Source organism: Dasypus novemcinctus, chromosome 15 (genome assembly GCF_030445035.2).
Source record: "Dasypus novemcinctus isolate mDasNov1 chromosome 15, mDasNov1.1.hap2, whole genome shotgun sequence".
NCBI lineage: Eukaryota > Metazoa > Chordata > Mammalia > Cingulata > Dasypodidae > Dasypus > Dasypus novemcinctus.
In genome coordinates, this window is record NC_080687.1 from 25,605,972 (window position 1) to 25,631,291 (window position 25,320).

At 37.1% G+C, this 25,320-nt stretch overlaps 1 protein-coding gene and 1 long non-coding RNA gene across 5 annotated transcripts in view; one reads left to right on the forward strand and one right to left on the reverse strand.

The window, feature by feature from the left end:
* Positions 1 to 25,320, reverse strand: part of MYO16 (myosin XVI) — a 732,830-nt gene that overhangs the window by 670,564 nt on the left and 36,946 nt on the right. The gene's annotated exons all lie outside the window — the stretch shown is intronic.
* Positions 3,912 to 25,320, forward strand: part of LOC131273412 (uncharacterized) — a 45,531-nt gene continuing 24,122 nt past the window's right edge. The window contains exon 1 of the long non-coding RNA XR_009180607.1: positions 3,912 to 3,983. This is a non-coding gene — a long non-coding RNA (uncharacterized lncRNA). The remainder of the gene's footprint in view (positions 3,984 to 25,320) is intronic.

Below are 25,320 nucleotides of genomic sequence, written 5' to 3' on the forward strand. Positions count from 1 at the left end.
GAGTTCAAGTGTCAACATAAAGTGTCAAAAATTGAGGCACAGAGAGTTAAAGTGTCAACATCACAGAGCTAAGCCAGATGTGGAAGCCTTCAGAACCTAACTTTCTTAGTTGTCTAAGGTTGTCTAGCAAAGTACCACAAACTGGGTAGATTAAATCAATTGAAATTTATTGTCAGAGATCAAGGTGTTGGCAGGGCCATGCTTTCTTTGAACTATGTAGGGAAGAATTTGTTTCATGCCTCTCTCCTGGCTTCTGGAAGTAGCTTGCCTGCAAGCATGGTGATCTCTCCTTTGTCTGCCCATGTCCAAATGTCCTCTTCTTCTAAGGATACTGGTCATGTTGGATCAGGGCCCACCCTAATCCAGTTTGATCTCATCTTAACAAATGACATCTTCAAAGATCTTATTTCCAAACAGGCTCATATTTCTGAGACCAAGGGTTAGGACTTGAACATATCTTTCAGAGGATGCAAATTAATCCATAAAACCAATCATTAATTGCTCTCTCCTCTCAACCCACTGCTCACTTAAGGGAGGGTTCAAAGGATGGGTGAATTGTGTCATTATGACATTTCCTACTCATTTTTTAATCGATTTCAAGAAGTAGCGGGTTTTTGCATCACACTGAATTGTAATGCTAGCAAAAAGCCTGGGTAGAAAAAGCAATTGAAGAAAATTACATGATTAGTCACTTGTAACAAAACTGGAATCAAATGAAAGGATATTGCAAAGTTCAATGGGAAGATAAATTAAACCTTAAGTACCCGAACATTATTATAAATGTTATAGTCAATTTTACCAGACAATAATTTTGTATATTTAAAATTCAACTTTCTTTTAATATTATAGCATCGCTACTCCAAAAAAATATATACCTCTTTCAATGAAGAATAATTATTTTATAAATCAAAAACTAATGGCTAAAGAATAATTTGTTATTCAGACAACAAGATTCTTATATTTTGCAGGTCTAATAAATGACAATACTTTCTATAGTTACTATTGTTTTACATCCCTTATTTTATCTTTATAGATATTTGAGTTTATTGTCTTATAACACAATACTACTGGTTGGCTATGTCCCTCAATATGACTATTGCCAGTGTCCTAAATCTCAAACCCCAGCCTACTTCTTAGGGAAAGATTATGTTTGTAGGTTCCTTCCCCGCCCTTCCAGAGACATGTCAAGCACATTTAAAAGACTGAAGTTGCCAAAATGAGGAGTCACATTTATTTATTCTTTCTAGAAATAATTCATACCACTTTGATTCTAGAAATGATTCATAATACTTTCAAGTCCTGACCTGTTTCTAGTGCTATATCTGAGACCTTGATTTATTACCTTGTATTCTCTTTTGCTTAAGGCCTTTCTGTAGTTTGGGTACCTTGATTTACCACCTTCTCTGAAGTCTGACCTATAGTTTCAAATACAGTTTCCAGACTCATCTCTTTTCTTTAGTTTCAGGACACTAATATTGATCATTTGACAAAAGCTTTTGTCCTTGCCTCTCCCTGCAGACCCCAGCCAGCTCCAAATGATGGTAGATGCTAGACATCATCAAGTAGACCCTCAGTTTCTGGGACTCCAAAGATTTTGGCTTGAAGAATTTAATCTCTCTGCCATGTTAACTCTCCTGCTAGAAAGGGAGTCAGTCATATGTTTGATATGCCTATACTTCCAACAGAAGTATCATTAGCTTTTGGAGTATGGTGCCAGAAAAACAGAATCAAGTAAAGCAGGGGGGCCATATCTCCATGGTTACAAAAGATAAGCAAATAAAGCAAAAAAACATAAATGTTCAGGGGGCTTCCAGGGACCACTTAGAGAACTCAATATGTCCCTTGCAGTTCAGGGGTACAGTGAGCTTAGGTTTGACTCCTCCCTCAGAAATCTGCAATGTGAGAAAGGACTGGCCAGTTGCATTGGCAGCAGAGCAAAACAGAATGCTACAGCAATGAGATCCTTATGCAATGCTAGGATTTGTGCAGGCAAAAATCGCACAGGAGAGGGAAGCAGCTGTGGCTCAATCAGATGAGCCCCCATCTACCTTATGGGAGGCCCATGGTTTGTGTCCCAGTCTTCTTTGTCAAGGCAGGCTTACCCCCAGATGCTGCGGAGTGCCCCTGGGCTCCCAAGCGCCATGGGGTGCCACCTGGCCTGCAGATGCTGCAGAGCACCTACTCAGCAAGGTGATGCAACAAAAAGAAGGGAGACAAGCAAGAGCCTGCAGTGAATGGACACAGAGAGCAGATAGCAAGCAAGCCTCAAGGGGGGGAGGGGAAATTAAATAAATACAGACACAGAAGAACGTATAGCAAATGCACACAAAGAACAGACAGCACACAAAAAGCCACAAGGGGGGTGGGTGGGGGAATTGAAAAATTGCACAGGAGAGATAGCTGGGAAATGGATTATCTTAGATTCAGTTCCATTTTGGTATCTGCAAAGTGAACAAAATCTAAGCAAATGGCAGGCTGGAGGAACATCAACAGATTCTTGAGGGCTACAGAAGTGACACCTGGAACACAGGTTGTTCTAGGTCAATGGTGCTAAAGGTGAAAGACCACCTTGTGCAGGGTATAATTGGTGTCTGTGGAAGTCAGAAAGGCTTCCGAAGTGTTGGCTTTAGGCAGGAATGTAAGAAAATACCTCATAATAGAATTAGTCAAGTGAGAACTTTCCTGGCCTCTTTTGCTTTCTTCCTAATCCCACTTTGAACCTGTTGGAATTATAGACTATGTTTAGGAAACTGGGGGATAAGAAACACTTGGTAGGAAAAGAGCATCAGAACCTGTCTCTCTCTCTCTCTCTCTCTCTTTCTCTCTCTCTTCCCCCCCCCCTTCACTCCCTCCCTCACTAAGTGTATAACATTTAGGAGGGTCCACCCTGTAGGAAAGGAAATTTTAAATTTAAATCACCCTAGAAATATCAATGATGATCTGATACTGAACATTTTAATTTACCGAACTGAGGCACTATTGCACATTAAAGTGATATAGAGCTGTCTGTTACATTAGAGTTAGTAGAAAAGTCATGGGGCCTATTGGAATTTTCATCCAGTGCCAGAAGGAAAGACTATCTTCATTGAACATATTTAATGGTTCGATGGGAGAGAAAATGAATTGTATTATGTCCCATCAAGGAACCTGCATACTCCATAGACTCTTGATACTATTGGGATAGTTAGCTTTCGTACCTAGAAAATTCTCCAGGTCACAGAGAAGTCAATAAGCAGAAAATAAGATGGAGCTTCAAAAGAGTTTCTTGAATTCCTCTGGAAATACAGAAAGCTTGGAATTAACAAGAGATATAAGCCTTGAAGGACATTTTCATCAAGCTGGAGAAACCCAGGCCAGAGAAAACCAAGTGGGAACAATACTTTCCAAAGTGGCCCTAGCAAATAGTCAGGGCTCATGAAAAATATAGAATCCAACCTTCTAAGACACTTGGTGACTCTACAGTCAAGCATGTCTGTTTGTTTGTTTAATGTGAAAAGTAGTATAAGAACATCTAAAGGGTTTCTACACTAATTCTGATCTCTTGTAGTGGGGTCTGAAGAATAGAATCCTTCCTCTGTTTCTCTCTAACCCTACATGCCAAGATGCCAGTGTAGACAATATGACCACCAACATCTACTCTATCTCTTGTTCAGAATCTATCACCAATCCGTCCTAGTCTGTTGACTACTGCTTCTTACCGTTATAATTTTGAAATGTAAAATAACTATAAATATCAAATTAGGATAAACATTACAAATGCAAATTATACCTCAATTAAAAATTTTTTAAATATGTGAATGTGAAAACCAGCGAGACAGTGCCAGAGTAAGGAGCTCCTAGAGACAGCTAGTTCTACATGGCAGTTCGTAAACACCCAGAGCTATCTAATGCACCTGTTTGGGGGTTCCAGGAGACCATAAGATCATCCTGCAACATCCTTGAAAGAATGGAAGGAGGAGACTGCCCATCTGCAGAGATGATTCGTAAGTAGACCACTCTACATCCCAGAGGCTGGTATCCATCCTCTACTGGAGGCACAAGTCGCCTTGGGAGCTGTTCTGTGGATGGCACTGGAAGCTCCACTTTCTGAAAACAGGGGAAGGAAGAGATAGTTGGGGAACAACTTTAGATACTGATTAGTAAATTCAATGGGCTGAAGTATAATCCTAAGAACAGCTAAAGGTTGAACTTGTCCAACTGAGAAAGAAGCCAATAGCCACCATTTTAACACTACCCCCAGCACAAGGGGAAGCCAGTTTGACTAAAAATCACAGTGATGGTAGGAACCAGTTTCTTTCACCCACATCGGCCTGTAACCCTATCCTAGGCTTCAGCCTCACCTCTGGCAGGGAGGATGCTGGCAGGTCCTGCACCAGCCTCTTCCAGTTAATGTGGGTATATTCAGCTGGACAAATTCAGAAGTCTACTAGGGCAACTGCAGTCATTTTGGACCCATATGGCCTAGATTGCTCCCCACACCTGCAGCTCCATCCCTGCCCCAGGCAGGGGAGAAAGGGGCTTAAAGCTTCATCAGTCTCCCTGGGCAACTACAGTCTAGGCCTGCAGGACTTGGATTATTATACATGGCTGTGGCTTTGTCACTACCCCAGAGAAAGGAGAAAGTTGGGAGAAGCTTCATTGGTCCCTGGGGCAATGAGAGCAGCTTGAGCCTCCACAGATTACAGCACAAACTATATCCCCAGCTCCTACTATACAAACAGCAAGGGAGAAAGGGCAGGGAGCCCTAAACTAAAGAGAGAAAATTGCACCCAGAATAAATACATCTACTAAGCAGGATGCCAAGACACCAACAAAATTTACAAGCCACACTAAGAAACAGGAAGATATGGCCCAATTAAAGTTACAAGATAAGTCTCCAGATGACATAAAGGAGTTGAGACAAATAATCATAGATATTCAAATAAATCTCCTTAACAAATTCAATGAGATGCCTAAAGAGATTAAGGATATTAAGACAACACAGGATAAGCACAAAGAAGAATGTGAAAGTATACGTAGAAAAATAGCAGATCTTATGGGAATGAAAGGCACAATAAATGAAATGAAAAATATACTGAGATTCGGATCCCCTGAGTATAGATCAACTCCCAGTGCCAGCCATAGGTCCGGTTAAAGTAACAGGAGAGGCTTGTGAACAAAGATCACATCTCAGTCCAACTCAATCACACTCAGGAACACAAACTCCAAAGTAGAGCCAACTGACATGGCACTGAACTCCATTTGCCATGACCATAGAACCTGTGGGTCTCTGTAGCCCTCAGAAATACCAGTACCTGGGCTTGTGTCTACTTTGGCTGTCTTTGGGACTCTGCTGAGGCAAGTGTAAGGGCGACCCCTCTGATGACCTCCCGACTCTTTTTTGGAGACTCACAGCCATATAAACTCATTTGTCCTTTACATTTTCCCCTTTTATTCAAGGTCAAAAAGCATTTTTAACACCTGCTACTACATGTAGGCTGAGATATTCTGCTGGTCTAAGTTGACCCTTTATTCAAGGTCGTTTTCTAGTTACATCATCAGCTGGTACTTGGTGGTAATCCCTCAGCACCCTCAGGGAGGCTCATCCCCATGAGTCATGTCCCATGCTGGGAGGAAGGTAACACATTTTACATGCTGTGTTTGGCTTAGAGAGTGACCACATTTGAGTAACATGGAGGCTTCCAGGAGGTAACTCTTAGGCACCCACAGCTCTAGGCCTAGTTCTAATTTCAGGTGCACAGGCTCACAAGCATAGTCATTAGTATCAAGGGTTCATTGTTGGACCATTCTTCTTTATTGGTCTTAGCCATTGCACTTGGGGGATTGTTGCTGTTCCATTGGGGAATGTGATAGAATCCCCTTTGGCTAGGAACTCAGCACTCCCTCAGTGGTTGTTTTTAACTGTGACCACTATGAAAATATCCAAGCACTCTTATGTACCCTGTATACATGCCCTGGAGAACTCCCTCCCAACCATGTGCCCCCTTTCAATAACTCCCCACACCAGTACTCCTCCCATGCCATAGTTGAACCTCTCTGTGGTCCAAAACTTCTTCGAAATTGAAGCCTAATACATTGCCAGGTTGTACTCCTCCCATGCCATAGTTGAACCTCTCTGTGGTCCAAAACTTCTTCGAAATTGAAGCCTAATACGTTGCCAGGTTCTATTAATAGTAAAATGGAATATAGTGATGGGTTTAAAGGTTAGATATAGAATACATACTAATTTAGAAAAATTAAAAAATAAACTGAGGTATCAAAAAATTAAAAAATTAAAAAGCTTTGTTTTTGATGTTTTGCCTTGTATCACTGCTATAAGTGTTGCTGTGTATGTACAGTGGCAAGGCAATTTCTTCCATTTCTGCCTCAGTGTCTATAGCCTTTCTTTTTCTTTTTTTCTTAATTATTAAGTGTGTCTTCACAAAAGTTTTAGATCACAGTAATTCATATATACAATATACGGTACTCCCACATATCCAACATCAAACAATTTGTCCCTTCCCCAGAAATGATCTTTTTACATGTTGATATTATATTTGCTGCAACTGATGTACAGATATTGACGTAATAGCATTCAAACATAGTTACACTTGGGTTTACATTATGGTTTATATTTTAGACTAAACAATTTTCTAATTATCTTATGTTTTACATTACGGTTTACACTTTAGCCTATAGGCTTTTATACATTTTTTATGTAATTTAACATGTCCTATATCCTCATTGCATGATCTTGTGGAACACTTCCATTGCCCCAGAGTTACACTGATTCCATCTATTCAATACCTATGGACTGTCCATGTGATAGCCAGGCCATGAGCATCAACAGACTTGCAACTCCTACCCTCTGGTTTATTTGACTTACCCCAGCCAGCTAACAGGGAGGTGAAGAAGGTGAACCACCACACCAGGGAGCTAAGAGTGCCTACAACTGCAAGCAGGAGAATTGCATACATCATCCATGTGGAATCTAAGCCCCTCCTTGATATAGAGGTGGAGTGGACATAACGATCCCAGGGTCCACAGGATGGAGGAATAGAGTATGAATTAGAGTGGACTTACTGATATTCTATTCTGGAACTATTGTGACTAGTAATGGAAGAAAATGTAGCATTGATATGAAGAAAGTGGCCACGGTAGCTGCTGAGGGTAGGGAGGGTAGAAGGGATATGATGTGGGGGCAATTTCAGGACTTGGAGTTGTCCTGGGCTGTACTGCAGAGCCAGTTGCTGGACATTGTATACCCTGCGGTGGCCCACTGGGTTGACTGGGTGAAAGTGTAAACTATAATGTAAACCATTATCCATGTGGCACAGCAGTGCTCGAAAATGTATTCACCAAATGCAATAAATGTCCCATGATGATGAAAGAAGTTGTTGATATGGGAGGAATGGGGTGAGGAGGGTGGGGGCTATATGGGGACCTCATATTTTTTTTAATGTAACATTTAAAAAAATAAATAAAGACCACTAAGAAACTGCAAAACTCAAAAAAAAAAATACATTGAAATCATATAATAGTAAATTTGAGAAGGCAAAAGAAATGATTGGTGAGCTGGAAGAAATGACCTCTGAAAGCAAACACACCAAAGAACATATGAAGGAAAGAATGTGAAAAATTGAACAAGGTTTCAAGGAACTAAAAGACAGCAGGAGACATGCAAACATATGTGTCATGGGTGTCCCAGAGGGGAAGAGAAGAGAAAAAGGACAGAAGAAATATTTGAAGAAATAATGGTAGAAAATTTCCCAACCCTATTGAAGGACATAGATATTCATGTCCAAGAAGCACAACATACTCCCTTCCAAATAAATCCAAATAGACCAACTCTGAGACAAATACTCATCAGAATGTCAAATGCCAAAGACAGAGAGAATTCTGAGATCAGCAAGAGAAAAGCAATGCATAACATATAAGGGATATCCAATAAGATTAAGTGCCAATTTCTTAGCAGAAACCATAGAGGCAAGAAGACACTAGTATGATATATTTAAGATAATGAAAGAGAAAAACTTCCAGCCAAGAATTTTACACCCAGCAAGATTATCTTTCAAAAATGAGGGTTAGTTTAGAATATTCAGATTAACAGAAACTGAGAAAGTTTGTAACCAAGAGACTGGCTTTGCAGGAAATACTAAAGGGTGTGCTACAGCTGAAAAGAAAAGACAGGAGAGAGAGACTTGGAAGAGAATCTAGAAATGAACATTATATCAGTAAAAGTAACTAAAAGTGTGAAAAGAGAGGTGAATATAAAATATGACAGATAAAATCCAAATATTTAGGAATAAACTTAACCAACAATATAAAGCACTTGTATTCATAAAACTACAACTCAATGTTAAAAGAAATCAAAAAAGACCTAAGTAACTGGAAGAACATTCCATTCTCATTGATTGTTAGACTAAATATTATTAAGATGTCAATTCTACTCAATTGATATACAGATTCAACACAATCCCAATAAAAATTCCACCAGCATTTTAAAAATAAATGGAAAACATAATTATCAAATGTATTTGGCAAAGTAAAGGGTCTTGAATAGCCAAAAACATCTTCAAAAGGAAAAGCAAAGTGGGAAGACTCTCATTTCTGGATTTTAAATCATATTATCTAGCTACAGTGGTACAAAGAGCATGGTACTGGCATAAAGACTGACACATAGACCAATGGAACTGTACTGATGGTTCAGAAACAGACCCTCACATCTATGTCAAGTTATTCTTGACTAGCCTGTCAAGCCTACCCAGCTTGGGTAGAACAGTCTATTCAATAAATGGTGCTGAGAGAACTGGATATCCATAGCCAAAAGAAGGAAAGAGGACCCCTATCTCATACCTTATACAAAAATTAACTCAAAATGGATCAAAAACCTAAATATAAAATCAAGAACCATAAAGCTTCTAGAAGAAAATGTAGGAAAATATCTTTAAGACCTGGTGGTAAGTGGTGGATTCTTAAAGGAGATAAGAGGAGGACTGAGATGGACTACTGATTTTTAATGTATGTAGAAGTTTTAATTAACTTTACTGTAAAAGTGTGGAAATGCATAGAGTTGATGGTAACACATAGTAGTGAGCAATAGCTGTTTATAAATGGGAATGTGGCTAAAAAGGGTACTCTAGGGATGTAAATGTCAACTGACAGAAAGCTAGAGAGTAGTCTAGGAACTAAATAACACAATAAACCTAGAGGTGGATGAGAATTGTGGTTGATTGTACAGATTCAAGAGTGCCCTTTGTGAGTAGAGCAGATGTACATCACTATTGCAGGGTGCTGGGAATGTGGAGAAGCAGGGGGAAAATACAACTGGAGTACCCTATGGACTGTGGTTAACAGTAATAATGTAATATTCATGCATCTATGCCAAAGATGTACTGTATCGGTAATGAGGGAGAAATAGTTTGTCAAATGTACCCTATGGACCTGGTAATAATCTGATGATATTATCTCATTATCTGTAAAAAATGTGCCACCACGGTGTGGTGTGTTGACAGAGAGGTGTTGTATGGGAATTCTGCACATGTGCATGATTGTTTTATAAGTTTACAACTTCTGTCATAAAAAATATATTTTAAAAATAATAATAGGGTGCATTAGGCAAAACTACACCAAATCTAAGATAAGGACTACAGTTAGTAATAAGATTTTGACAAAATTCTTTCATAATTTGTAACAAATATCTCACAACAATGCAAAGTGTTGGTGGTGGATTGATGTATAGGACCTCTGTATAATGGTATGCATGTCTACTTAGTAAGTTCACAACTTTTGCTATACACTTATTGTTTATGTATGTTCATGTATACATGATATAAAATAATAATAATAGGGTGGGTTGGGAGAAAATATGACAAATGTAAGATACTTTGGTTAGTGGTAATATTTTGAGGATGCTTTTTAACCATTTGTGAAAAATATTTCACAACGATGCAAGGTACCAGTGGTAGGGTGAGGTATGAGAGCACTAGAGTACTGTATGATGTTATGAATATTTGTTTTGTAACCTCACAACTATTGCTATACACTTATTGCTTATGTATGTTTATGTATCAGTGGATATACTTTGAAAAATTAAAATATATATATGAATGTGTCTCTGAGTTTAAGAATACTATAAAATATGCCATAATTTTTGAGGATTATAATTTCCTTTAAAAATTTCTCTTTTGAACTATTACAGTAACTCAGACTTTTTGCAAAAAAAAAATAATAAACTAAAAAGATGAGAAAAAAATTAGCCTTAAACCACTCCAAAATAAACACTGTAGGATACTGAAAAAAGTCCCCAACTATTGTTCCTTCCCTGTAATAGGTTTATGTCTCTACATCCTTTCCCATGGACCTCTGCAGTGCCTCCCTTTTGGTGGAAGCACTTTGGGCTTGGTCATATGACTTGCTTTGTCCAGGGGAATGTGGGTGAAGGTAACAGTATGCCAATGACAGCCATAAACCTTGGGAGGCATTGCAAGTTTCTGCCTCTGGGCTTAAGCTCTGCCTCAGGCCAAAAGAGCCAGTCCCAGATAAAGGCTGATCTTTCAGCCTGAATCCCAGAATGAAAGATTCATGGGACTGAACAAAGCCCAGTTAACCTATAGTGGATGCCCATGGCCTTCTTGAAAATTAATCAAGCAATAAAGGTTTGCTATGGTCAGACATGAGATTTTGAAGGTGTTTGTTGCTCTAGCACAAGATCATTAGTAAAACCACTATTAATCTCCTTCTGGTTCATTCCATCCTCATTTCATTATTTTTTTTCAAATGTAACTTCACTTCTGATTTTTAAAGCACACAGCTGAAGTAGAGGTCATAAAATCTTAATCTTGAGGAATATAATCCAAAGAACAACAGTTTCAGAAATTATTTCATAAGAGGAATGATAAAGGAATTTAATTTTATTAATATTGATAGGGGAGACCTAGAGACAAGGATCTGGTCTTCAAGAGAGGTATCATGGCATGAAAATTAAGACCATGAGCTATAATCTGCTTCTTCCACTTACTAGCTGGGAAGCACTTTTAAGAAGCTTAGTATGGGAACAAAGGCAAACGGATGATTGTTATAGAAGACATGTTTAGGGCAATAGAAGAGGAATTTATAAAAATATAGAACAGTATTTTATTAGAGGATCATCTACCAAATGAGATGTGTTCCAGTAGGGCCAGGTGACCACCTTGGAGCAATATTATTATTGAGGTTCATGTATTAGTGGAAAGGTTAGAGCAGAGGGCCTTTCCAGTCCTATACACTCTAAGTTTCTATGCTTTACTTATTATATTACTTGGGAATTAAAAATTATATTTTTCTCCAGGTAATGAAGCACTGTTTTTATTTTAAGTATTTTCCAATGAAATAGATTATACTCTAAAGCTTGAGAGAGTATACTATGGGGAGGCCTTAGAAAAACTTCAATGTTGATTAAGTTCAAGGTCAGCATTAAGAAAATGACTTAGAAATTGTGTCAGTGATGCTTTAACTACTGAAAATTTTCTCTGCCAAACTCCATTTCTTGAAGAACAGGTATAGGAATTAGAAATTAGCCAACTTTGTTTTTAAAAGTATAAAAACCACTAGGTTCAGGTGCCTCAATTGACTGGATTCCCGTCTACCATATGGGGAGCCCTGGATTCACTTCCCAGAGCCTCCCTGTGAAGGCAAGCCGGCCCTGCACCCACAGAGAGCTGACGGTGCAGCAAGATGATGCAACCAAAGGAGACAAGCAGACACAGAAGAACGCTCAGCAAATGGACATTCTTGCAAGCAAGCAGCAAGGGGGGGGGATAAATAAAAATTTTTTTAAATCACTAGGTGCTTTACATAGTTTTGAAGTATCAACACAAGCACACACACAAACATGCACATACAAGAGCACATACAAAAATAAGACAATGGATCTATAATGGTGCACACCGCGTTTATGCTTCCAGCAACTACACACTTGATATTTTTTAAATATCTTTCACTCTCAGTATACAACTAATGAAAACAATAAATTATAATTCCTCCCTCAAAACTCATGATTTGTTTTGTGTTCTTTTGAAATTTCTAAAATCAGTTTAATTATCATGATATAAACACAGTTCTTTCCAGCTGTGTCAACCTTTTTTTCCTTAAGTTTTCTACTCTCAGTTTAAAAACCTTGCCCAATTTTCTTTTTCTTGGTCCCCAGGGCTAATTCTCAGTTCTGAGTCATCTTGTGATGCTCGTCCTTTCATCTTCACTTTCCCCTCTTATCCTTAGTCAGTGAACCAAATTTCTAGACTTCCACAATTCAGAGATTCAGTCACCAAAGAAGTATTTTCTTAGGCCCTGAAGAAAAAAACAATGGAAAATGTAACACAAATTATTTGCCATTTTATCTTTTTTGTTTATTTGGCCTTGGTTGTATTAAAACCTAATATATATATGGAGAGAGAGTGTATGTGTCAGAGTCTAGATTTACTCAAACTCACTTATAACAGCAACCAAAAATATTGAGTGTAATTTTAAAATCTCCTTAGAATGCTTTTGATAAATACTTGGCCCTTAAAAATAATTTAGCAAATGCTTAATATACCCAAGAGATATTTAATTTAAAATAATGGCCGACGTACAGGAAAGAACTAATCTCAATACAGAGTCACTGAAAAGCATAAGCTGAAAAGCAAGATAATAGAAGTTCAGACCCATAAAGATGCAAGTCTCCTAGCCACAACTAAGCAGATTTGGTCATTTGTAATCATTTTTTTCTTAATTTTCATAAAATCTAGAGTTAAAGAAACCCTTCCTGCATTATCTCAGATATCTATGTGGATTTGGTACAATCCACTATTTCAGGATTTTGTGCCCAGACTAGGCAAACCAGGCAAGAAACACCATTCTTAAATGGTAAATTTCCAGGCACAAATGGTTTCATTAGTGAATTATACCAAACATTTAAAGAATTATTACCAAACTCTCACAAACTCTGCCTAAAGAGGAAGGAAGGCTTCCTAACTCATTCTATAAGGCCAATATACCAAAAACAGGCAAAGACATTATAATTTCCCAAGAGAAGTTGGCTAGCTGAAGCACAAGAAGAAATTCTTCTTTCTGACTACAGAAATCATCAGTTCTCCCTTTAAGACCTTCATTTGAACAGTAACAATAAGATTGGTGCTTGCTTGACCAAACAACTGGACACCATAACCTAGTCAAGTTGACAAATTTAACCATCACAGCCCATCCCTTGTCAACTTGGCACCCATACAGCATACTTATCTCTAAATAAAAACTATAACAGGCATATCTTTGCCTAACAGAATTCAACTGCCCTGCATATAATCAGAAATGCACTAACTCTTTCCCCAGAAGAAGATGCAAGTCCTTGAGTAATATACACTTTAACTTGATATCCCATAACTTAAATTCAAGGACATAAAGTTAATAAACTTTATGTTATAGGATCGGGGGATAAAATAGGGAAGAAATAAAGATATTTTCTCTATGTATATATGCAAACATACTCATAACAAAACAAGGAAGAAATACAACTATTACAGTCATTTCTGTAGCTGGTCACATGATCATAGCTCATAATATAACTACCTTCTTCCACTACCCATTCCATATCTCCTTTACTCTCAGCAAGCACCACAGGTTTTTTGACTGGTGTGAAGACCCACACTTCTATGAGGTTTCCAGGCCACTAGTAATATTGCATGGATTGGGTTGTTGCAATTTTCCAATGATTTTAATCACAAGGCATGGTGGTACTAAAAGACTCACTAACGGATATTCTGTATACTCTCTTTTACTTCCATTGTGTAGTAGCAGTCATATTTCCCCTTGATAATTAGAATCAATCATCCCAGTGAGGAGAGTAATTCCTTTCTTTGCCTGTTGATTTAGAGACATGAGGAGCCCAAAGTGATGGGGTGGCTGTCTTAACTTCCAGTTCAATAGAATCTTTGTTGTGTCTCCTGATGGAAGCTTCCTTTAGGAACCAAGACCTTGAAGCCAGCAGAGCATAAGGTTATGAGGACAGCAAGCAAAATTTTTCTAGTGGATAACTAGGTGTGATGGTTTGGAACTGTATATAACCCAGAAATATATGTTTCTAAAGTTAATCCACTCCTGCGGGTGTGAAATCATTGTAAGTAGGCCTTTGATGAGGCTACTTCAATTAAGGTGTGACCCACTTCAATCAGGGAGGGCCTTTGACAGTGAAAGTTACCAAAGCAAGAAGCTGAAATCAGTGAAACTCAGAAGAAAAGGCAGAGACCAGCAGATGTTGCCATGTGTCTTGCCACAAGGCAGAGGAGCCAAGAATCACCAGCAGCCAGTCTCTGGGAAGAAAGCATTGCCTTGATAACAGCTTAATTTGGAAATTCTCATGGCCTCAAAACCATGAGTGAATAAATTCCAATTGTTTAAACTGACCTATTTCATGGTATTTGCTTTGAGCAGACTAGCAAACTAAAACACTTAGGGTTAATATTGAGTGGTGCCACTCCCATTTCCACCCCTTGATTCCTGGACTTGTGAATCCTAGCTATTGGAGAAATAGCATCAGAGAGTGCATGATTTAGATCCTATACAGCCTCATTATTGAAGGCAACCTTCTATGTTGATGGTACATGTAATTCAGGCATAAATCAACTGACAATGTGATTTAAATCTATAAAATACTCCCACAGCAACAATCAATCTAGTGCTTGTTGATCAAACAACAGGACACCATAACCTAGCCAAGTTGGTACATGAACTTAATCATCAAGTCCTCAAAGATTAGGAACAAGATAAGGGTGCTTATTCTTACTACTTCTTTTCAATATTGTGCCTTAGCGATTTTAGCCAATGCAATTAGGCAAGAAAAAGAAAGAAAAGTCATCCAGATTGGAAAGAAAGAAGTAACATGACCTCCATTTGCAAATGACATGAACTTGTATAGAGAAAAATCCTAGGAAATCTGCAAAGAAAGTTGTTAGACTTCAAAAAGCTTGATATAAAATCAATATAAAACTTAATTGCATTTCTATACACTAACAATGAACAAACTGAAAATGAAATTAAGAAAACAATTGCATTTTCAATGTTATAAAAAAGATTAAAATACTTAGGAACAAATTTTTTAAGAGAAGTACAAAGTTGTACACCAAAACCTACAATGCATTGTTAAAAGAAATTAAAGAATATCCAAATAAATGGAAAGACATTCCACATTCATGGATTGAGGACGCTAATTCCCAGATTGCTCTGCAGATTCAATGGGAACCCTCTCAATATCTCAGTTGTCTATTTTTCAGATTTGCAAGCTGAATGGAAATTCAGGGAACTCAGACTAGTCAAAACAATCTTGAAAAGTAAATTGTTAGAGCAGTCACACTTTCAGACTTCAAAACACACTATACACGTACAGTAATCAAGTGTGATACTAGTATAAAAATAGACATGGATCTCAGGAATAGAATTGACAGTGCAGAAATAAACCTTTATATTTATGATCAACTGAATTTTGGCAAGGCTGCCAATGGAAGAAGAATAGTTTTTCAACAAATGATGCTGGGACAACTGGGTACACATGCAAAGGAATTTTGTTAGACCCTTTATTTTCACTAGACACAAAAATTAACTCAAAATGGATCAGAGTTGTAAATGTAAGAGATAAAACTATAAAATTCTTTATAGAAAATATAGGTGTCAATTTTTATGAGCCTGGATTAGGCTGTATCTTAGAAACAGCATCAAAAGCACAAGTGGCAAAAGAAAAATATTAGATAAAGTAGACTATATCAATTTTTTAAATTTGTGCTGCAAACAACTCAAAAATGGGTGAAAATATTTGCAAAGCAGCATTTATAAAAGGGATTGGTATCCAGACTATGTAAACCAAAGACTATAACCTAATGAATAATGGGCAAAACTTCTGAATACACATTTCTTCCAAGAGTATATACGAATGATCAATAGACACATGAAAAGATGCTGAACAACATTAGCCATTAGGGAAATGTCAATCAAAACCACAAGATATACCATTTCACACCCCCTAAGATAGCTATAATAAAAAAGGGATGATAAAACGTTTAGGAAAGGATGTGGAAAAATTAGAACACTTATACATTGCTGGTGGGATTAAAATATGGTGTAGACACTTTGACAGCTCATCAAAATTTTAAGCATAGTGTTATCACATGACCCAGCAATTCAACTCCTAGGTATATACCCAAGAGAAATGAAAACCTTCATCCAAACAAAAACTTGCAAATGAATTTTCACAGCAATGTTATTCATAATAACCAATCAATGGAAACAATCCAAATTACCATCAATTGCTAAATGGATAAATCATATGTGGTTATGTATACAATGCAAAAAGAATGACATACTCAATAAATGCTAAAACATGGATGAACTTTGAAAACATTGTTCCAAATAAAAAGAAGACAGACACAAAAAGATATTGTGTGATTCCATTTTTACGAAATGTCTGGAACAGGCAAATCTATAAAGACAAAGGAGATTAGTGGTTGTGCCTAGGCTAGGGGAGGAGTGAGACCAAGAGGGAGTGACTTCTAAAGGATATGAGGCTTCTTTTGGGCTGATGACACTATGCTAAACTTAGATTGTGGTCACTGTTGCACAACTCCATGAATATATTAAGGCCATTTACAGCCACTGTAATTGGGTGAATTTTATGGTACGTGACCTATATATATCATGAAAATGTTTTTAAAAGTTGTCTTATTTATATCTATTTATGCTTTTATTTAATATCCATGATATACTTTCAAAAGCATGATTTCATTCATCAACCTATTTTCAATTATTACATAAAACCTATAGATTACTAGATGATTTGGCCCTCCTTCCTCTGCACTTCTCTTAGTAATTTTCAAGTAATCACAAAATATTTCTACATCCTTTCCCACTCCCAGATTTTGTCTTCATGTTTTCAACTTTCTGTGGCCAAGTTCTCTTGCAGTATTTGTTTATTTCAATACAGGTAACAAATCCACATCATCACTTTAACTGATAAAGCTACTCTCACAATCAAATTCCATTATCAGTCAAGGAATACTCTATTTTCCAGAGGTCCAGGCTCCGAGCTCTAAAGTCAGTATCTATATTTTTCTCCTCCTTCATATCCAATCATCAAGCCTTGTTAATTCTTCTGATGCCTCTCTTACCTGTCCTTCCTTTCCCACTTCTACTTCCATCATTATTTTATTCTCTCAAGACTAGACTATTTCAATATCCTCCTCACCATTTCCCCTGCCACCAGTTTCACTTCACTCCAAAAAAGAAAAATAGAATATTCCTAAAATCTAAATATTTTCTATGGTGGGTTTTTTCTTTTTGCACAAAAACTGTCAGCAGTTCCTCATTACCTATTAGATTACATTTAGATATGTGACACTTCAAAGTCTCCATATACTGGCCACATTCCTACCTTTTTCCATGTCATTTTCTATTACTCCACATTCACTAGTCTATTCAAGTCAAACCGCTGTACTGACTGTCCTGAAATGTACTTTATGGCCTCCCACACCCAATTCTTTTGCTTAACCTTTTGTTCCTACTTTAAAGTTCCCCTTCCTTTTTACCACTTGTTTATCTCAATTTAAATGTCAACTCTATTAAACGTTTATTTTTCATCAGCATAGTAACAAGAGCATAATAATTGGAAAAATGCTTGAATTCCTGCTCCATCACCTATTATTTCCAGTAAGCTATGAAACTTCTCTAAATTTTAATTTCCTTGTCTCAGAAATGGACACAATTTTACCTCCTTTACAGGGTTGTTTTTAAAAATTAAATATCTTTTTTAAAAATACAATTTAAAAAACCTGGAGGAAAAAGAGAACGTTTACCAATTTAAAAAAATTAAATAACGTAACATAAATGAAGAACCTAGCACAGTATCCAAAATATATTTAGTACACAATAAATGGCAGTTAATTGTTTGTTCTTCTTCTTGTTCTTATTATCACCAGAATCAGAATTATCTCTTCTGAATATAAATATCCCAGATCAAATATGTTAGAGTTTATATCAATAAAATTATGATATTGATCTTCTAAAAGGAAAAAACCCTTAGTTTACACCAGTTTTTTAGAGAGCTCTGTGAAGTAACTTTTTATCTTTCAATTCATTACAGAAAAATATGTGGTCCTACTACATATGACTAACACACACTTCACACAAGTGGTAATTCAGCATGTAAGTTCTACAACACCCAAGTTGGTCGATATGCTCTGTAATGAAATGAGTCCATTAATCAGGCAATTGGGCATCACAGAAATGCCACATTAGTCTAAATATTTTAAAAACATACCATCAATGGCCATACTTATCATAGACCATTAACAAAAATTCACGGACTAACACTGGTCCATATAAGTATGTCTTCAAAATAGTATCCTAATTTTGTATAAAGACATTTTAAATGCAAATACTCTAGATGGTTTGAATGTTAAGCTTCCTAGAAATGGAACTCGTCACTAATAACTTGACACACCCTTAAAACCTGTATCAAATGAAATGTGAGTGTGTATAATGAAATGGGTTTCAAGTGCACAATCTCTCTTTTTTAAATTCTATCTTTTTTTATGGTTTATGACAGATGGAATACCCTCTGTGAAAAAGCTTACATGGGCAAGCAAAACAAAAAGGTCCAAGTGATTAGAGTCTACAGTAAACATGATCCAGAAATGCCACAGACATAGTGGTGGAGGGCTGTTTTATTAGAAATATTTTCCTTGTCTCCTGGGAGTCCATTTATAATAGGCTTGCTATAGTCATTATATATATATATGTAAACTACTATTCCAAAAGTGACTGTAATAGAGGATTTATCTGATTTACTTGCTTGAGTATCTCATCTTATTTAGAATTTTGAATATGCATTTTCTCCTTAGTATGGATGATGTTCAAAGGTCTAAGTGGATTTACATGTTAGGAATAGGTAACAGCACTTGCATGTAGATGTATACATGTGTGATTCAGTACAAACTATATTTTGATCTATGGCACCAATTTCATGTGTTAGTGCTTTCAAATAAATATCAGTATACAACTCACAGTTTGGTCATGAAACGAAAGGGAAAACATTTTACAATGCCCAATCTCAGTTTTAGTTAAAAACATTTGTGTCTTTTCACAGAAAAAAATCAAGGTTTCACATGTAACAACTAGAATTTCATGAAAATGTTCAGGCAGCATTGCTTTAGTTTAGTGAGGTTCATTTTATTGCCCAAGAAGAAATGCATTGTCAGCAAGGGTTCTGCCAGGATCTGGCAAACGTTGCCCTTGGAAGTCTATGCCAAGAGAATAAAAGAGAGCAAATATTGGTTTCTGTTATGTAAACAAGTCATGCTCTTCTGTTCTACAAGTTGAACTAATGGGAAAATAGTCCTCTATGTACCGGTCCTTCAAGATTAGATGTGTTCTAATTTCAAACTGATTATGTCTGATACATTTTGTTAATAAGAACTGCATTTAATATCAGATAGAGGCATTCAGTAATTAACACATCACTGATCTTTCCCTGTTCCATAGTGCAACTTATGGTGTAGATGAAGCCTGTATATGCATTATAAGTAGAACAGAAAGGAAACGATCGACATAACATTTTATCAAATTCCTCAAAACAAACAATTTCTAATAAAGGACTGCACTAAGCAAGTTCAAGATAACTTTGTACCTAGAGCAACACTATATAATAACTGCGTGCTAAAAATGGGTTTTGAACACAATTAGATAATATACCATGTGAATGAATTGTTTTTATAAATAAGCATGGCCACAGGCTCCTTAAATGCAAAAATATTAAAATCTGAATGTGTTGGCTGATTTGGACTACTTATGATATTTTATACTATTCAGTGAAAAGCATAATTTACAAATGTTATGTTTAAAAATAAGTACACATTTCATTTATATTCCCTAAAAATCCATTGGTCTAATCATATCCATCTAAAACAAGCAAATAAAAGCAATTTAACTTCAATGGTACATACCTAAAAATGTTAATCTCAATTTTAAAATTCTGCTATCAATATCTAAATTTAAATGAACAGAAACAAAATCAGTGTTACCTGAAAAAATACAAAGTATATTTACATTAAAAATATAAAATTAGCATAATACACTTAAATTTCAAATACCATTTTTCTAGGATATACAAAGTAAATATTCAGTGTACTATTCATCACATCCATGTAATTAAAAATGTTGTTTCCTACCAGAATTTTTTTCCTGACATACTTGGCTTGAATGTATTCCTGTATACAACTGAATCAATTTCACACTTACTCACCTCCTTGTCTCTGGGAGGTGGTCCATTCATTGGTTTGATATTGCCATAGCAACTCTGCAACATGGTAACACGCCAGCCAAGCTTTGCTGTTCAAGTCCCAATATATGGGTAAGGACTGTCATATGAACTACAGCACTGTGCCTTTATAGATACTGGTCCTTTTATGCTATTACTTAACCCAATATTTTAGTACTGATATTTAATTCCAAATAATGATAACTCAATGCCTTAAAAGCAAATCTAAGGTTAATTCTTTATTTTGGAGACATTTTAAGCACATATTTAAGATTTTCTAAAGCCCCTAATAAAAAGAGCATGAGTTCATTTGCATCACCATTACTAAGAGCATTAGAGAGTCTTTATTTTGACAATGTTTAAGTAATAAATTTCCAGGGTGAATATCTGGTCTCAATATTGTACTTTCAAACAAAAGACAGTTTTGTAAAAAGTAAAGCTTATGACTGCTAATCCTAGAAAATTCTGTGACTCTGCACGTTGTTTTCTTAGAATCTTACCAGTATACTGATGATGTGCTAGTGAAGAAACGTTAATATGGAGTGAAGAAAAAATCAAGCATTTTAACAATTCACTGCTTCATTCATCTGTTAGGAGAGGAGAGCCAAGTATGAAACTGTGCTCACCAATATATGAAAAATGAAAAACATGGTGGATTTTAGCACTCATCAAGGGACAGGATATGAAACGTCCCAGCGTCTGACCATTGTTCTTTCCACAGCTCACTGAGCTCAGGGACATAGCCCCAGGCCTCTGAAGCTGGTCCACACAGGGCGCTACAGGCTAGCAGCAGGACAAGAGGAAGCCAGTGGTAGGCAAACCTCCCATGGGGCACTAGCATTTATAAGCCATCACTGGAAGTTGGGGTGGAATGGAAGGAGGCTCTGGCCACAGGACAACAATGCCTCCCCCTCTCCTCTTCAGTTCCTTCAGGCTGCTTATGACTATTCTGTTTCAAACAGATTTTATCTGTATATAGCTATAGAATCCTACACTACTCTCAAAAGCTACAGCTCTTCTCAGAAAAGACCCTATGGAGGATACTCAGTTATCAGGAAGTAGCTTTTCTCATTTATTCAAGTTGAAGCAAAGGAAGCATGGCAAAAATGATTCCTCTTCACACTTGCTAATCCCTTTTTCAAACATGAGAGAGCAGGAGAAGAGGGAGAATTTTCTAAGGCAATGGGGAAGGATGCAAGAAGGCAGCAGGAATCACCAAAGCCTGATTGACATAAAAGTAAATGAGGCAAATTTGCAGTGAGCATCTTAAAGGAAAGGATCCCCATACATATGAAACTCTGATTTAATTATCTTTGCTAGCATAATATTTTAAGCTCTGTGGAAAACAGAAATTAATTTTTCTTACATTTTACTGTAAGGTTTCTAATGCTTGGAATTCTTCTTTAAGAAAATTGTATATGAAATTTTTTAAAAGATTCCCATCCTGGCCCCACATTTACTCTACAGAGGAAAGCACATAATGCCCATGGCTGACCAGTAGGCTTATGGGCCAGCTAAAGCCGTGGCCAGGGGAATTTGCTCTCAGTAAGAGGAAGTTATTGACTTCCAGGTCATTGACCCAGAACACCTTCCCTCCACAGGTCCCCTTTGCTCACACCTCAGCTTGGATCCTCATAACAACATCATCAACTCAGTATCACAGGACTCAGGCAGCATGATTCTTGAGCCTGCTTGCACCTTGTCTATCTTTTCCCCCTTGCTTCTTATTGTGTATTTTAATTTCAGTTAGTGTACAAAGTGATTCAGGCATTTTAATTTGGTATGCATACTCTTCTGTTCTGTGACTTCTATGAAAGCTAGCTGGAAGTGCTAAAGAATTTATCTCCTAGACAATTAAGAATCATTGAAAGATTTTACAGAGAAAAAAAAAAACATGATCATGTTTAGAATAATTCTGGAGCGACTGAGATTCATGAGAAAGAAACAGATTCAAGAGATGGCAATAGAGTCCAAATAACATATTCATTTTCAGACCTACAGGAAATCAGGGGTACTTGTGAAATTGTCACATGAAGTTCTGAGTATGGGAACTTCAGAAAAAGATCTGGGCTGAAGATATAGTTAAGAAAGTGTTCAGATTTGATGAAAACTTTGGCAAGATAAAGTTAAGGGAATTGATGAAATTACCCTTGAATGTTGTATAGTGTGGAAACAGATACAGTTGGAACAGGTAGAGTTCTTTAGAAGCCTAATATTTAGGAAAATGGGTAAAAATACACATACGAAGGAAACAAGGAGGAGCTGCTAAAACACAGGTCACAATGTTATTATGGTATTATAAAAGCCATGGAAAATATTTCCGTGAAACAGCCATGAGGTACAATGCCAAGAACTAAAAAACATGGCTCCCTGGCATTCATATTCATCAAATGCATTTTTAATTATGTACTATGCATGTGGATAAAGTACTTCTTTTTAAGATGCATGCTCAAAGAGTAAATTAACATTTCTGGCAAAGAGAAAAAATAATGCATTGCTTTTCTCCCAAATGCAATACTTTATTTTCAAAGCATAGCGTGGATTCAATAAATGTTTTTTAATTGAAAAAGCAAATTTAAAAGAGAGGGATAGCTCTGGTAACTATAATAAAATAAAGAAAAATGGTGATCATTACTCTCCCTTTCAATAGAGTTTAGTTCTATTACAGATCCACAGACATTATAACGTAAATAAATCTCAAAGTGCTATAAATGATTCAAGATTATTTGCCTTAGTTAAAAGTCATGACAGAATACAAAGAACAGATCTAACATTACCAGCTTACTTTTCTATTTTTAATTTTTCTTGTACTCTAGCAGGTGAAAGAAAAACTATTTTTATACTTTCTTTACAGAACAAAAGACACTAGATTCAGATCCAAGGTGCTAAATCTAAGGCAGCACTAACATCTCTGAGGATGAGTTTATTACATTACTTGAGCATACATGTTCTGTATGACATTTTAGCTGAGCGCTCAAGGATCCAGTGTAGCTTGAACTACCAGCAATTGAAAAGATTGCTGCTCTTTCCAAGACCCTGTGCAGAACTGCCAAAGGGCTGACGCCACTGGGAGTGGCACCATTAGGAGCGATGTCAAATAGCAGACGGGGTGAGGACTAGGGTGGCCTGTGGCTCAATGCTGTTTCTGAGGCCAACTGTGTCTTCTCATTGCTCAGATGCTCCATTTCTTGCCCATGAACAATCTAGGCCATGAGCTCACAAAGGCAGTTAGACGGCCGGGCAGCCAGCTGGCCTGCTCAACCTTAGGAGATGAACTACAGATGAACTCAGTTCCAACTGCACTGGAAATGATGGAAGACTGAAATCCAAAGTATCTTGCCTACGGAGGTGCCAGAAAGTCGGCACCCAAGTTCAGTGCAGGAAATCTGGGCTCGTGTTTATTTTTTCTACTTTACATTAGCACAAAGATAGTTTCTAATATGTCTAATTTGCTAGGAAATTTTTACCAATAATTACTTTCTAAGATCTTCTAATGAGATGGAAGTTGGGTAGTACTTTTTTTTCAAAGATTTATGTATTTATTTCTCCTCCCCTATGCCCACCTCCACCCCCCGTTGTTTTTGCATTCGCTGTCTGCTCTCTATGTCCATTCACTGTGTGTTCTGCGTCTGCTTGTCTTCTCTTCAGGCAGTACTGGGAACCAATCCTGGGACCTTCCAGGGTGGGAGAGAGGTGCTCAATCTCTTGTGCCTCCTCAGCTCCCTGGTCTGCTGTGTCTCTTATTGTCTCTCCTCTGTGCCTCTTTTTGTTGCATCATCTTGCTGCACTAGCATTCTGCGTGGGCTAGCTCTCCACCCCGGTTGGCTCACTGGCAGGCCAGCTTGCCTTCAGCAGGAGGCGCCAGAAATCTAACCCTGGACCTCCTATATGGTGATAGAAGCCCAATCACTTGAGTCACATCCAATTCTCTGTATTTGTTTTTGCCATTTTTACATTATTACCATTATTTATATAACCTGAAAAATTTGAGACTCAGTTATCTATCAGAACTAGTCTTCTCTCCCTTATCACCACTCCTACCACCCCACAATATATCCTCTAGTCTGAGGGCTGACTTTCATTCATGAATATGATCTAAAATCTAATATGTCCCATCATATATTCCATTTCATCATTCATTGATTTACACATCAAATATTTATTGGCTATATACCATATACGTGTTGTATTAGGTTTCTATAGCTGCTGAAACAATTTACCATGAATTTAGTGCCTTTAAATAGCACACATTTATAATCTTACCAGTTCTGGAGGTCAGAAGTCCAAAGTGAGTTTTAAGAAGCTACAGTCATAAGAGTCAGCAAGGTGATGTTTTTTCTGGAGAGTCTAGTGAATACTCCATCCCCCTACCTTTTCCATTTTCTAGAGGCTGCAGACATTACTAAGTTTGAGGCTTTTTCTTCCATCTTTAAAGGCAGGGGTGTAGTCTCTTCTAATCTCTCTCAGACACTCCAATTTCCCTCTTATAAGGATCCTTATGATTACATTGGACACACACAGATAATCCAGAATAATCCTCCACTTTAATTCCAAGTCCCTTTTGTCATGTAAGGTTGCATATTCACAGGTTCTGGGGATTAAGATGTGGACATTTTGGGGGTTTATTATTTTGCCTACCACATATGGGAAGCTAAAAATCAGTAATAAGATATCCCTCAAATTCCTGCCCTCAAGAATTTGGCAGTCCAGCTGGGAGAGAGTTCCTGAAATCCAATTAAAAGACAGTTCTGTGATTTTATTTATGTATGTATAGACTTGGGGTTTTTTCGAAATTATGGAAGTAAAGCACCTCATCTAACTTGGAAAGGGAGGTTGCAGTTGCAGTAGATAGATCTTTCTGGATAATGACACAAGGAAAGTTGGTCTCAATGGATGGATGGACAAGAAGTAAGTGCACAAAGAGTTAAGGATGAGGAATGAACTAAGGTCTAAAAGTTTGTGGCGGCAAACTAGAAACAGTTCATCTTTGATGGTGTATATAACATGAGGAGAGATGTTAGAGAAGG